This window comes from Muntiacus reevesi, chromosome 3 (genome assembly GCF_963930625.1).
Source record: "Muntiacus reevesi chromosome 3, mMunRee1.1, whole genome shotgun sequence".
Taxonomy (NCBI): Eukaryota; Metazoa; Chordata; class Mammalia; order Artiodactyla; family Cervidae; genus Muntiacus; species Muntiacus reevesi.
The window spans coordinates 138,617,971-138,631,039 of record NC_089251.1 but is presented as its reverse complement, the minus strand read 5'-3'; the positions used below and the strand labels follow the sequence as shown (position 1 = coordinate 138,631,039).

The following is a 13,069-nucleotide window of genomic DNA, read 5'->3' as shown; positions in this document are numbered from 1 at the left end:
GGCTGGTTGTGATAGAAATGTCTAGTCATCAGACTCTCCTTTGTTTTGACTTGGTTCTATCTGAATTTAAGGAAGAAAAATTACAATGCATTTACCAAAAAAGTCATGACAGACAAAGTTTATTTAATGTTTGTACTTGCTACTTTACAATTATTGCATAAATAAATGAAGGAACATATATATTTTAGCTCAGTGTACAAGCAGAAAGAATATTTTGTTTGATTTCATATCTTTCTTTAGACTCAATTCCTATGATAAAAGCAGAATAATATTACCAAAAAAATAAAGATGAATGATTTCTTATTCTAGGAGATGAAAAATGCATTTTCATTAAATTTCTTGCTATTGGAACTACTGAGTATACAATCTTAAATTGGCCATAGCAATATGAACTTTACTGTTTTCATTATTTCTTTATTATTTTATTTTTAATCAAGAAAATCTACAAAATTTTCAGAATGAAATATAGGAAATATTGGGGCTTCCCAGGTGGTGCAGGGATAAAGACTCCACCTGTCAATGCAGGAGACACAGAGAGACGTGAGTTCAATCCCTGTGTAGGAAAAGATCACCTGGAGAAGGAAATGGCAGCCCAATCCAGTATTTTTGCCTGAAGAACCCCATAGACAGAGGAGTGTGGTGGGTTACAGAATGTGGAGTCACCACAGAGCCAGACATGACTATGTGACTGAGCGCAAACACACACACATACACAGACACACAAACACACGCACACAGGAAATATTATGATGAATACCCAAGTATCAGCTCCATGAATTTGAAAACATGCTAGCATTCAGCTTTGTTGAAATCTTTTCTGAAGAAATAACCTTTTCCTTTTTTCCTAAAATGTGTCCCAACACTGAACATGGTATAGCCTTCCTGTGGTTAATGACTTCCTAACTTTAATGACATATGTATGAGATAATATTCCATAGGATCATTTACATTTTGAAAGTTTACATAAATGGTGTCATACTGTAGACATTCTTTTGTACCTTGCCTTCACCCAGCACTGTATTTAGAGATTCATCCGTGTTAATACATGAAGATCTGGTTGACTCATTCTGTCATACAGTTGACTCATTTTAATATTTCAGTCATCTGGTGCTCAGTATTGTTATTTATTTCTAAATAACTTTCAGCATTTGGAAGATTTAAAGCTAAAATGGCTTAAGTGTGGCTTTCAAAGCATCTCTTGAATTTTATAAGAGATCCAAATATCTTAATATGTGATATCATGCCAATTCTGTCTCTGTTTCTTTTTTTCCTATTAGGAAAACATTTGGTTATGGACTTTTTTTTTTTTGGCTCTGAGTAGCTTCCTCAGTAATGGTATTCATATTTTTACTGCTTTTGCCATAATGCAATAATTACAATCTGTTTTATTTCTCCATAGATGAAATACTGACTATTCTCAAATACAATATTTGGTAATATTTACAAAGGTAAATATTACCTTTGAAATTTAAAAGATGCGTAAAAGAAAAACACTCTTGTTTGGCCCATATTAATTGTTCATATTCCCTTCAAAAATCATGAGAGAAACTTTTAAAAAAGGATTTTTTTTTCTTATTTTTCTCTGTCACTACATTTAATTTCACAGTTCATTTAAGGTAAAAGAAATATCAATATATACCAGTAAGATTTATAGACATTGAATATTTCATAATTTTTTAATTTTCTTTTTAAATGTATTTTTGATTGGAAGATAATTGCTTTACAGTGCTGTGTTGGTTTCTGCTGTACAACAGTGTAAATCAGCCATCCCCTCGCTTTTGAATCTCTCTCCCACCCCGACCCCATCCCAGCCTTCTAGGTTGTCACAGAGGACTGGATTGCACTCCTTGTGTTATATAGCAACTTCCCATTATCTCTCTGTTTTACATATGGTAATATATATGTTTCAATGCAACTCTCTCAATTCGTCCCACCCTCTTATTCCCCCACTGTGTCAAATAAACAACCCAATCAAAAAATGGGCAGAATACCTACACAGACCTTCTCCAAAGACTTATAGATGACCAACAAACACATGAAACAATGCTCAACATCTCCAATTATTAGAGAAATGCAAATCAAAACTACAATGAGGTATCACCTCACGCTGGTCGGAATGACCATCATCAAAAAAATCTACAAACAATAAATGCTGGAGAGGGTGTGGAGAAAAGAGACCCCACTTGCACTGCTCTGTTTCCTGAAGGGAATAAATGACTACTCTGAGGGTTGGGAGAGAAAGAAGAGAGAAACTAACCTTTGCTGGGCAAATGTAAATACATGTAAGGTTTGCTGCACAGCCTGCAGGTCACGAGTACAATGCAATGTTGCAGATGGGAAAGTGAGACCCATACATTTCGGGAAACTTACTAAGATCATACAGTGGTTGCAAAGCCTAGATTCAAATTCATCTGTCTCAGACTTCAAAGCTAAGCTGCCTGCCAGAAAAAGAATGGGGGATACATGGCCTGTTTGATGCATAAATAGCAGTTTCATTTATTCCACCACTAATATTAGGATCGTTTTTTGAAAGTTGAGGGGACCGATGTGAGAAAAGTAAGGAAGGCACCATATCTACCTAGAGAGAAAAACAGGCTATTGAGAACATCCTTCAGTGATACCATAAAGGTGACTATTAGATATCTCTATTTTGCTACACTGTCTTTACACTGAATAGGATAACAGGAGTGAAAATGCTTTGTAAATATCAAAATCTTTGTAATCGTGTGCTAATATTACTGATTATTTTGTAAAATTTAGAATTGAATGTTTCAAACTTAATACATGTAATTCTTAGTATAAAGATTGATATATCTCTTTGACATTTAAGTCTTACTACTTCTTTTAATATCAACATCTTTTTGACACAAAAGCCCCATGTAAACATTTAGAGTATAGTAAACAACCCTGACAGTTGCATTATTTCTGGACTCCACTGCCTATTAGAGGCATAGTATTTAACCTAATTAAGTCTCATCACAGATAGTAACAGTAACAAGCTCATCTCTGTCCAGAATCTAGCCATTTCTCATTGTCTTTACCTGTTTCGTTGGAATCCACTCTCTCTCACCTTGGCTAATGCAATAGCCCCCTATGCTCAATCTTGCTCTTGCATAATCTATTGCTCACATAGTCTGATCTTTTATGAATCAACTGATATGACTTTCTTGTTCAAAATTCACCATTGACTGTCTTTAATAGTCAGAAGAAAACCCACACTCCTACTGTGGCCGACAAGGTGCTGTATCAGCTGACATCTTCTACTTCCCTGACGTCATCTCCATATCCTCTCTATGTAATGTAATGTAATGTGATATTCTGACATTGTGATATTCTGGGCTGTCTCTGGACTGGTGTCTCTGTCTTGGTGGACCCTCACTTTTTGAAAGGCTAGAGAGGTATGCAAGGGTTACTTTGGAATGCACACATTATCTTTAATGAACACCAGTGATGGTTGTTGCCTTTTTCAGGATTCTTTCAGTTTGCCCATCACTTCTGGAATGCTGAGGAACTTTCCTGCCTCTTTTTGATGCATACTTTTATAGCATTTTGACAGTATTGTATCCTAGTGATATATAATCTTGAATCTTAATTTATAGCATCAGAAAAACAGAGACAAATTAGCTAAGTGAAAATGAGAAAATGATTTTAAAAGCAGAAAATATTTATTTTCCTATTCCATGTCATCTTTTGTCTACCGAATAACATTAATGTTTGCCACATCCCGACATTTCTTTGATACTTCTTTATCTTCAGAATAGATTTACACCTTTTCCTGAAATGTTGTTGGGTGAAGTCTATCCTTTAAGACAACATTCTGTAAAAATAGGCTGATTTTTTTATTTCATTGTTAAAATATTCCTTAGTAGCAGCACTTGGTGAGTATTTGCACTGTTGAGAACATTTGGCAAGAGAAAGACAAACAGTAGGACCACAATACCCCAACAGTTAAGGGAAAGCGAAAGAAGACTTGCTATTTTCAGCATCCTTTCTGAAAACAAGTACCTTTGACTTGTGCTGACTACTATCTCATCAGCATTCAGCTCTGGTCTATGGCACTCAGTGCAAATGATTTTAAAGGCAGATTCAAGCATTCTAGAAGTCAATTTTGTTGCTAAGTGAGAATATCAGATGTTCCCTGTATGAAAGCCTTTTCTAATCTCCACTATCAGCTGGCACTCGTACCCAGACCCCAAACCATTCTGGCTCTAACTGAGTAAGAATCTATTCCAGGGGTGAGGTTTTGAAGAGGGATGTCTCTTGGTTAACTCGAGACAGAAAGAGGGAGAATTGCCCACATACTCTGGCACGAGTTAAAATAACAATAACAGTCCTCCTACTTAACAGCCTGAGTCATAAGCACATTCTACTGAGTTCTCTGCAATTCTGAGCAGATTGTTTGGGCTGCAATTCTGTAGGCAGAGGTGGGAACCACCTGCTGCAAAAAGGCTGTAGTTCTTGTTCAGAGGATGCTGTTATTAAGTCTGGCCTTTTCACAGTTTGGCCAGATGGAGATAGGAAAAGACAAAATTTTGGTTCTGATGAGCATTTTTTCTAATGCTTAGAATAAAAGTAATGGTTTTTATGCATTTAGTCCTTTCATTTGGCCATGACTACAAATTCCTTAATAAGGGAGGCTTACTGTGGGAATTCTTAAAAGATGGTTGCCTTCAGAAAATTCTGTAGACCTATTGCAGTAGCCTTTCTCAGTCAATTTGGGGAAGGAGTGAAAGCCAATAAGAAATCTAATTTTTGCTTAAGCAGAAGAGGGAAAATTCTTTTCTGGTCACTGAAGTGCTTTATAATGCAAGTGCTGAACACTAAGCCCTTCAGCACGGGCCTCCAGTGGGAAAGATTGAGGGCAGGAGGAGAAGAGGGCAACAAAGGGTAAGATGTTTGGGTGGCATCACTGACTCGATGGGAATGAGTTTGAACAAACTCTGGGAGATAGTGAAGGACAGGGAAGCCTGGTGTGCTGCAGTCATGGGGTCGCAAAGAGTCAGACACAATGAGCAACTAAACAACAGCAACATTTATCTGAAACTTTGATGAGTTTCCATCTTCCTGACTCTTACATAATCTTCCACCATTTTCCACCATGAAGTTTCTTCATATGTATCAGATCATTTCTCTCCCCTTCTTAAAAGTTTTCTATAATATAAAGTTTCAAGCTCAATAAGACTCTTCAAAATAGGACTCTTAAGTAGCCCCTTTTGGACAACCTCCAGTCCCTCTCTTTCCTTCATTCTAACCGCAGCAGACTACTTGTAGCTTCTTCAGCTTCAATTTCTCTTTGTATGCCACGTTGGTCTCATATTGCTTATTGCCTTTGTTATTTCTCCCTAAATATTCATTTTCCCCTTGTTTGACTTATAAAAGCCTGTGTCTTTTCAATTCAAATGTCATTCCTTCTTTTAAGCTTTCTTCTCCAGCCTGAAAGGTAGTATTAATTGTGCCTTTTGAGAGAGGAAGCACTTTCATAACCCTTTAATTGTATCTAGTCTACAAAAAAATCATCTTGCTGTGTAATTATTTTCATCTGTCTTTTTCCTCAGTTCTGTATAATCATCAAAGGCAAACGTTTTCTCTTTGTTATATTTGTGCCTCCAGAGCCATGTTATTAGATTTGAAACAAACTAATATTTAATATATTTTTGTTAATAGCTAATAACAACAATAAATAATTAGTAAATAATGACTGAAAGAGTGAATAGGTGGCATATAAATGAGGAGCTAAAGAGGTAAAAAACAAATGAGCTATAACTCAAGATAGCAGATTTACAAAACAGATTTTATGATTGTGGTTGTTTTTTAATTGTCATTTCTTTTGTGTGTGTGTGATTGTTTGTTATGGATAGAAAAAAAAAGTATGTTTATAGTGAGAAAGAAGGAAGAAGCTGACACTGTGATTCTGCAAGGTAATATTTAAGGAGATGCTGAGGGAGAATGAAGAGGGACTGTGGAGACAGGAAGTGGACCAGATGTAAAGTCTTCCATCTTCCTCCATCTCAAGAAAGGCAGAGCTTTCACTGTGTCCTTGGCGAATATCAGACTGTCCTAAGAGTCTCTGAAAATAGTTGCACATTTTTTCTCCACCTCGGCCACAAGGCAGACACTAGAATAGGACCAACTTGATGACTGGGCTCTTTGCTCCATCCATACCGGAAAAAGAGATGGGCGTGGAGGAGAGCAGGAAATGTTCTTGCCTCAAGCTGACTCTTCCTTCTCCCATTCCAGCACCTGTGACCTGTCCTAGGTGCTGTTGGGATCTGTTGTGCAGGCAGCAGATAGAGAATGGTTACTAAAATATGTTTCTTTTAACCCTGTGACTTCTATTAGTCTCATCCTTTTTTTTTCCCCCTAATCTCATTATATATTTCTTCCCACTTTTCTCCAAGTACATTAGTTAGGATTGGCTAATTGCTTAAAAAAAAAAAAAAAACTAGATTCAAAAGTGTGTTACCACTTTATTTATTGTTCATTTAGCAGTCCTGGCTGAGTGTTTAAGTTGGGAGGATGTCTTTCCTCTTCATAGTCAGCCCGGCATCCAAACTTCTTTTATTTATAGCTTTACTATGTTATTGTCTCCATTAAGCTGGTAGGAGGGAAAATACCACAGAGGAGCGCATGGAAGGGTATGTGAGCAAAACCTAGAGGTAGACAAATGACGCCTGCTCACATTTCATTGGTTAGAGCTGGGTCATGTGGCCACATTAACTGCAAGAGAGGTTAGGAGATGCAATCCTACTGTGTGCTAAGGAAAAAGAAAGAGATTTTGATAAACTGCCAGTCATCTCCAAAGGAAAATCTGTCTATGGAATTAATATATTTGAACAGTTGGATCAAATATTTCAAATCCTGGCAAGAATAGATGCTATTCATATGTAGAGATAAAACTATGAATCATAATTTCAGTATCATGTTAAAATAGTAAATGTAAATACATCAGTTTATCAAAGTTAATTCTTATGGTAGTACACAAATAAGATATTTTTAAAAGCCCTTCTTATAGAAATGAATGTTGTATCCAAAAGGATAATGACTCAAAAAGCATAGTGCCTGATACTACTATTGGTTTTCTTCAATTGCTGCTTGCTAAAAGTATCAAATGATTAATTTATAGATGTAAGAAGCATCTTTGTAAAACAGGGTTTCCCTTGTGGCTCAGCTGGTAAAGAATCTACCTGCAATGTGGGAGACCTGTGTTCGATCCCTGGGTTGGGAAGATCCCCTGGAGAAGGGAAAGGCTCCAATATTCTGGCCTGGAGAATTCCATGGACTGTGTAGTCTATGGGGTCACAAAGAGTTGGACACGACTGAGTGACTTTCACTTCACTGGTAGAACAAAATTAGTATTTGTATTCTGGTAAGTTTCTAAAATGCATTATAAAAAGACATGAATTGAGATAGTCAAATAACTCATTTTGAACTGAAGAAAAAGGTGTCCTTTTCAAGAAAAATAAGTAAAGGTATAATATTGAGGGAAAAATTCACTTTTGCAAAAATTTTTAAAGAATTTTGATATTTGAATGAACTCACAAGTAGTATAGGACCCATATTATGTTTTTCATTTGCTTTATCAGTACTATTTATTTGGAGAGTAGTAAATATTGTCATTTATATGGAGGGTAGCCATGCATCTGATTATTTTATGTGACTGGGATATGGTGTCACAGTATTGTATAAAAATCATTCAGTTTTGTAGAATATTTAGCTAATACTTAGCTAATTATCTGCTAATAATTCTATCACAAAGTTTCAGGTTTCTGTGACTGTGGAACACATGTTTTCATATACATACTGCATTGTAGCAAGTGTATGATCACTGATTTTCCTTGAAGGTTAAAACTCCCTTTTGCTTTGAGAATTGGTAGCATATAACCAAGTTCTCATGGCGTCAGAGAACATTTTTAAATGAAGATACCCTAATAAAAATAGCTCTTCCTACAAGAACAACAATTTAATGTATAAGAAGAATGAAAAGTGATAAGCAAAAATCCATCTTGGCTGAACCTGCAGGCTGATCCCTTCTGAGTGTCTCTGTCAGATCTTTCTTTCTGAACAGTATAGTGATTTACTTAAACATGCTAATTTCTTATGATTAATTTTTTTACTCTTTTTCTTTTCTCACCCACATTCCCATAAATACACACTTTTTTTTTTTTTATTGAATGTCAAAGATTCCAGTTGCACCATGTGCTCAGCAATTACTACAGAAGGCAGTTTGATTCTGAGACAGTTGTAGTCTCTGTAAGAGAAATTTAGAATTCACTAAAGCAAATAGTGAGGGGGTGAGGGGGTGCCAAATCTTGACTCATTTAAAACCATTGTGAGCCAAGCTCTAGGAAAGATCCGGTAGTAATCAATCTTGAATGAAGAGCAAAGGGCCAAAACAATCAAAAAGACGTTTTTTCCAAGACAGACCACTGTGATACTAGAAAGTTCTTGCTACTGGGAAGCAGCATGTAAGCCTGTTTGTTTGGGTTTTATGTATTCCTTTTTGTTTACCACTTGAGTGGGTCTTGCCTTTGAAGCCTAAAAATTCTAAAGGAAGCTTTGTTTTAAAAGGAAGAGAAATTGAAAAGCAGAGTAATTTAAGATAATGTAACATAATATACATGCACACTCAAATATAATACACAGACGTTTACCAACTATGGATCATTTAAATATCCACTACAGAAGGACTGGTTGAATGAAACATGAGAGCAGGGGAATTTTTCAATGAAGCTGTGTAGGGAAATAACATATGATGTATAATTTTTATATAATTTTCTCATTGCAGAGCTGAGTAACTATATTGTGTAATTTAATTAAATCCCCTTTGTTTGTTTTTGCTTATGTTTTCTTTAGTTTAGGAGACAGAGCCAAAAATATACTGCTGCAGTCTATGTCAAAGAGTGTTCTGCCTGTTTTCCTCTAGTAGTTTTATAGTGTCTGGTCTTACATTTAGGTCTTTTATCCATTGGGTTTGTTTTTTTTTTAATCTGGTTTTGGAGAATGGTCTAATTTCACTTTTTTTTTACTTGTTGCTGTTCAGTTTTACCAGCATTACTTATTGAAGAGACTTTTTTCCTCCATTGTATATTGTTGCCTCCTTTGTCATAGACTAATCGTGTAGGTTTATTTCTGGGCTTTCTGCTCTATTCCCTTAATCTGTGTCTGTTTTTTTGCCAGTATCATGCTGTTTTGATTACTTTAACTTTATGGTATAGTCTGAAATCAGGGAGTGTGATTCCTCAGCTCTGTTCCTTTTTCTCAAGATTGCTTTGGTTATTTGGGGTCTTACGTGTTTCCAAACAAATTTTAAAACTCTTTTTTCTAGTTCTGTGAAAAATGGCATTGGTATTCTAATTAGGGATTTCATTGAATCTGTAGATTACCTTGGGTAATATAATAATTTTAACAGCGTTGATTCTTCCAACTCAAGAACACGGTGTATCTTTCCATTTGAAATATTTGTATGTAGATACTACATTGAAAATCCTCCTAATTCTTATTTTTCAAAAGAGTTTAAATCATGGCAGGTCTCTTTTGCTAGTATTGTTTCTGGAGTCCAGAATCTGCTGATCCTGTTAGCACCCTGTGATCAGAGCTGCCATCCCCTCTCAGATGAGGACTACAGTAGTCTTCTACTTGCCTCTCTGTTTCCCCTTATCCCTGTTGTAGTCTACCTTCCACACAGCAGCCATAAGATATTTAAAAAGTTCTTACCACCCTCCTCAAAATTCTGCAAAGGCTTCTCATCATACTTTTTCCCCAGCTTTTTTGAAATATAATTGACATTTAACATGTAAATTTAAAGTATTCAGTGTGATTTGGTATATTTACATATTACAAAATGATTACCACCAGAGCATTAGCTATCACCTCCATCACCCCATATAATTGTGTGTTAGTCACTCAGTCGTGTCCAACTGTTGTGACCCCATGTACTGTAGCCTGCCAGGACCTTCCGTCCCTGAAATTCTCCAGGCAAGAATACTGGAGTGGGTTTCCATTTCCTCCTTCAGGGGATCTTCCCGACCCAGGAATCAAACCTGGGTCTCCTGCATTGTAGGCAGATTCTTTACTGTCTGAGCCACCAGAAAATCATTTATTTTTTGTGGTGGGAACATTTAAGATCTGCTCTGTTGGCAACTTTAAAATATACAATATACAGTATTAGGATCCCCATATGTTATTGGTCTTATAACTGAAAGTTTGTACCCTTTGATCAATATTTCCCCATTTCTCCCCCTTAGAAATAAATCCAAACTCTTGATCCAAGTTCTGCAGGATCTTACACAACCTGGCTCCGCTTAGTTCTCATAGCACTCTTCCTGCATCTTACTCCAAGTCAGCCTCAAACATATGAAGTTAATTCACATCCCAAAGCCTCTGTTTTTACAGCACGACCTCTTTCCTGGAGCATCCTTATTCTGACTCTTTAAATAGCTCCATCCTCCATGTTATTTAAGTCTCTGCTCCAAACTCATCTCCTCAGAGATGTTTCTCTGACCACATTACGGAAAATAGTGGTTTACTCTTGCCCTGTTATCTTCTCATTTTAAATTTTATATTAAATATGTGACATGTGAGGTTAAATAATTTAAAATAAATTAATATTTAGTCATATTAAGTTTAATATTTTAACTAGATGTTTGGTTACTGTATGATTACCTCATTAAAATGTAACTTTCATGAGGGTGGGAATTTTGCATGACCTATGGGGCACTGAGTGACTTACCTTTGTCTCAAAATAAATATCTTATATCCTTTCCCCATCTCCAGTCCCACTACTACTACTTTAATTCAAACTCCTGTATGCCCTCTCATTGATCATCACATTATGACCAACTATCCACTTTTCCTGATTCTGATCATAATCTTCTATAACCCTTCCTATGGCTCATTTTATCATTCATTATCAAAGTTTCTCTGTGGGGTACCCTAATGATAAAATTCGTACTACACAGCCTGACAGGATGGTCATCATCTGGACCCTTACTGTTTCTGGCATTCTGAAGCAGCCTTAATATTTTCCAGCATGTTTTCAATCCTATTCTATCCCTACATCATACTATTGCTAATTTTGTGCTTAGAATTATGCCACTATCCACTGTAAATGCCCTTGAAGATTGAAAGCACATTTTGCCATTATGAAGTCTCCCATGACTTTTTTATTTCATAGGAACTTCCATAAAATCCCTGTTTATCTCTATTAAGGCATTTATTATATTGTCACTTAAATATACGTTGACACGTTGGTTTCTCTCAATGCCTTCTAAAGACCAAAACCTGAATCTTGCTGCTGCTGTTGTTGTTCAGTTGCTAAGTCGTGTCTGACTCTTTGAGACCCCATGGAGTATAGCTTGCCAAGCTCCTTTGTCCTCCACCATCTCCCAGGTTTTGCTCAAAAATTCATGTCCATGGAGAGATGATGCCATTTAACCATCTTATGCTCTGCTGCCCTCTGTGTCTTGCTAGTATTTGCGTATCTTCAGCATCTAGAACCATGCCTATGACATAATAGACGTTCAGTACATATTGTTAAATTTCACCAGAAGAGAACATTTTCTAACCTCATATGCCTCTTTTCTACTCATGATTAAGGCACTGTATCACTTTTTTTTCTTTTAGTTAAGAATGAGTGAGACAGTCTCTTTTCTTATTTATAAGTTATTCCTGTAAAGACTTTTATTTTTTCCTAAGAAATACAGGTAGATTTCATGAACTTTGTTTTGAACAAAAATCTATTGTATTGAGGGCTTCCAAGGTGATGCTAGTGGTAAAGATTATCTACCTGCCAATGCAGGAGACATAAAGAGATGCAGGTTTGAGCTCTGGGTTGGGAAGATCCCCTGGATGAGGGCATGGCAATCCACTCCAGTATTCTTGCCTAGAGAATCCACTGGACATAGGAGCCTAGCAGGTTACAGTCCATAGTGACTCAAAGAGTCAGACATGACTTAAGCAACTTAGCATACATCCACAACATTTAAAAAGAAGACAATGTAGGTAGTCCATATGCTTGCTTCTTGCTGAGAAGCCATTTCTTAATCTATAGATTTACTTTTGATACCCAAGTTCTTCAACATGGAATTGAAGAAAATTTCAAAAATGTTTTAGAGATTATGGTGCCAGAGACAGGAAGATTCTCCAGATTTGTCTATTGCTTCTGTAAGTATACTAAGGTGAATTCTTGGATGTATAGATTAGAAATCTAAAAATCAAAGAGCGCCAACCTGAAGCTCAGACACTACTGCCGTGTTCCTTTTGCCTCGGTTCATTTGGAATCCCAGAAAGATGAGGTCCAGTCCACAGTGGCCTTTTCTTTCTTTCCTTTTCAAAAACATTATTACCAGCAACACTTCTCACCTGCCCAGAGATTTATCATTGGCCTTATCTGTCATCTTCTCTCCCCTTTCCTTATTGCCATTAAAAAAGCATAAAATTCCTATCCTTTTCAATGCAGTGGTTATATATAGTGTCAAAACTATATTGGGTTTAATAAAAAGTAAGCACTGCTCAAAGAATATATTTTAAAAATTAATATGCTTCCTCAAAATTTGTGACTGTCATAGAAATGTATTTCACTTAAAAATTAATTTAACATTTTTTACATTACAAATCATGGTCTGTTTGCTCTTGACCAGGTCCCATTTGCCTTAATTGCCTATGATGGGTCTATTTTTATATCAAGATATTTTTACCTGTTAGCGCACCATACAATTTTGCCACATCAGTGCCTATACATGCATTAAGACTTCTACATGTAAGACTGGAATATTTGTCTTTGTAGACAAATTATTGTGACTATTTCTTTACTTGAATTTTTTTCAGCTCAGTTTTTAATCATCTCATAAACACAGACTTATTACATATATTTCAGGCCTGGAGGATTTAGCAAATTTATGCCACATCCTATTCCAGAAGTTTAGCAGAATACAGGTGACAAGCCATAAAAGTTAAACTGATTTCTAGAGTTCACTCCAGGGTACACAAAGTTATGTCAGCTCAGAGAGAGAAATCAAAACAGTATATGAGGACTGACTGACCCAATTGGATCAGACATGAGTTGTGAAGG

General features: G+C 36.2%; 1 protein-coding gene across 7 annotated transcripts in view; it reads left to right on the top strand.

Annotated features, from left to right (window-relative positions):
• Positions 1-13,069, top strand: part of MAP2 (microtubule associated protein 2) — a 285,457-nt gene that overhangs the window by 184,745 nt on the left and 87,643 nt on the right. The gene's annotated exons all lie outside the window — the stretch shown is intronic.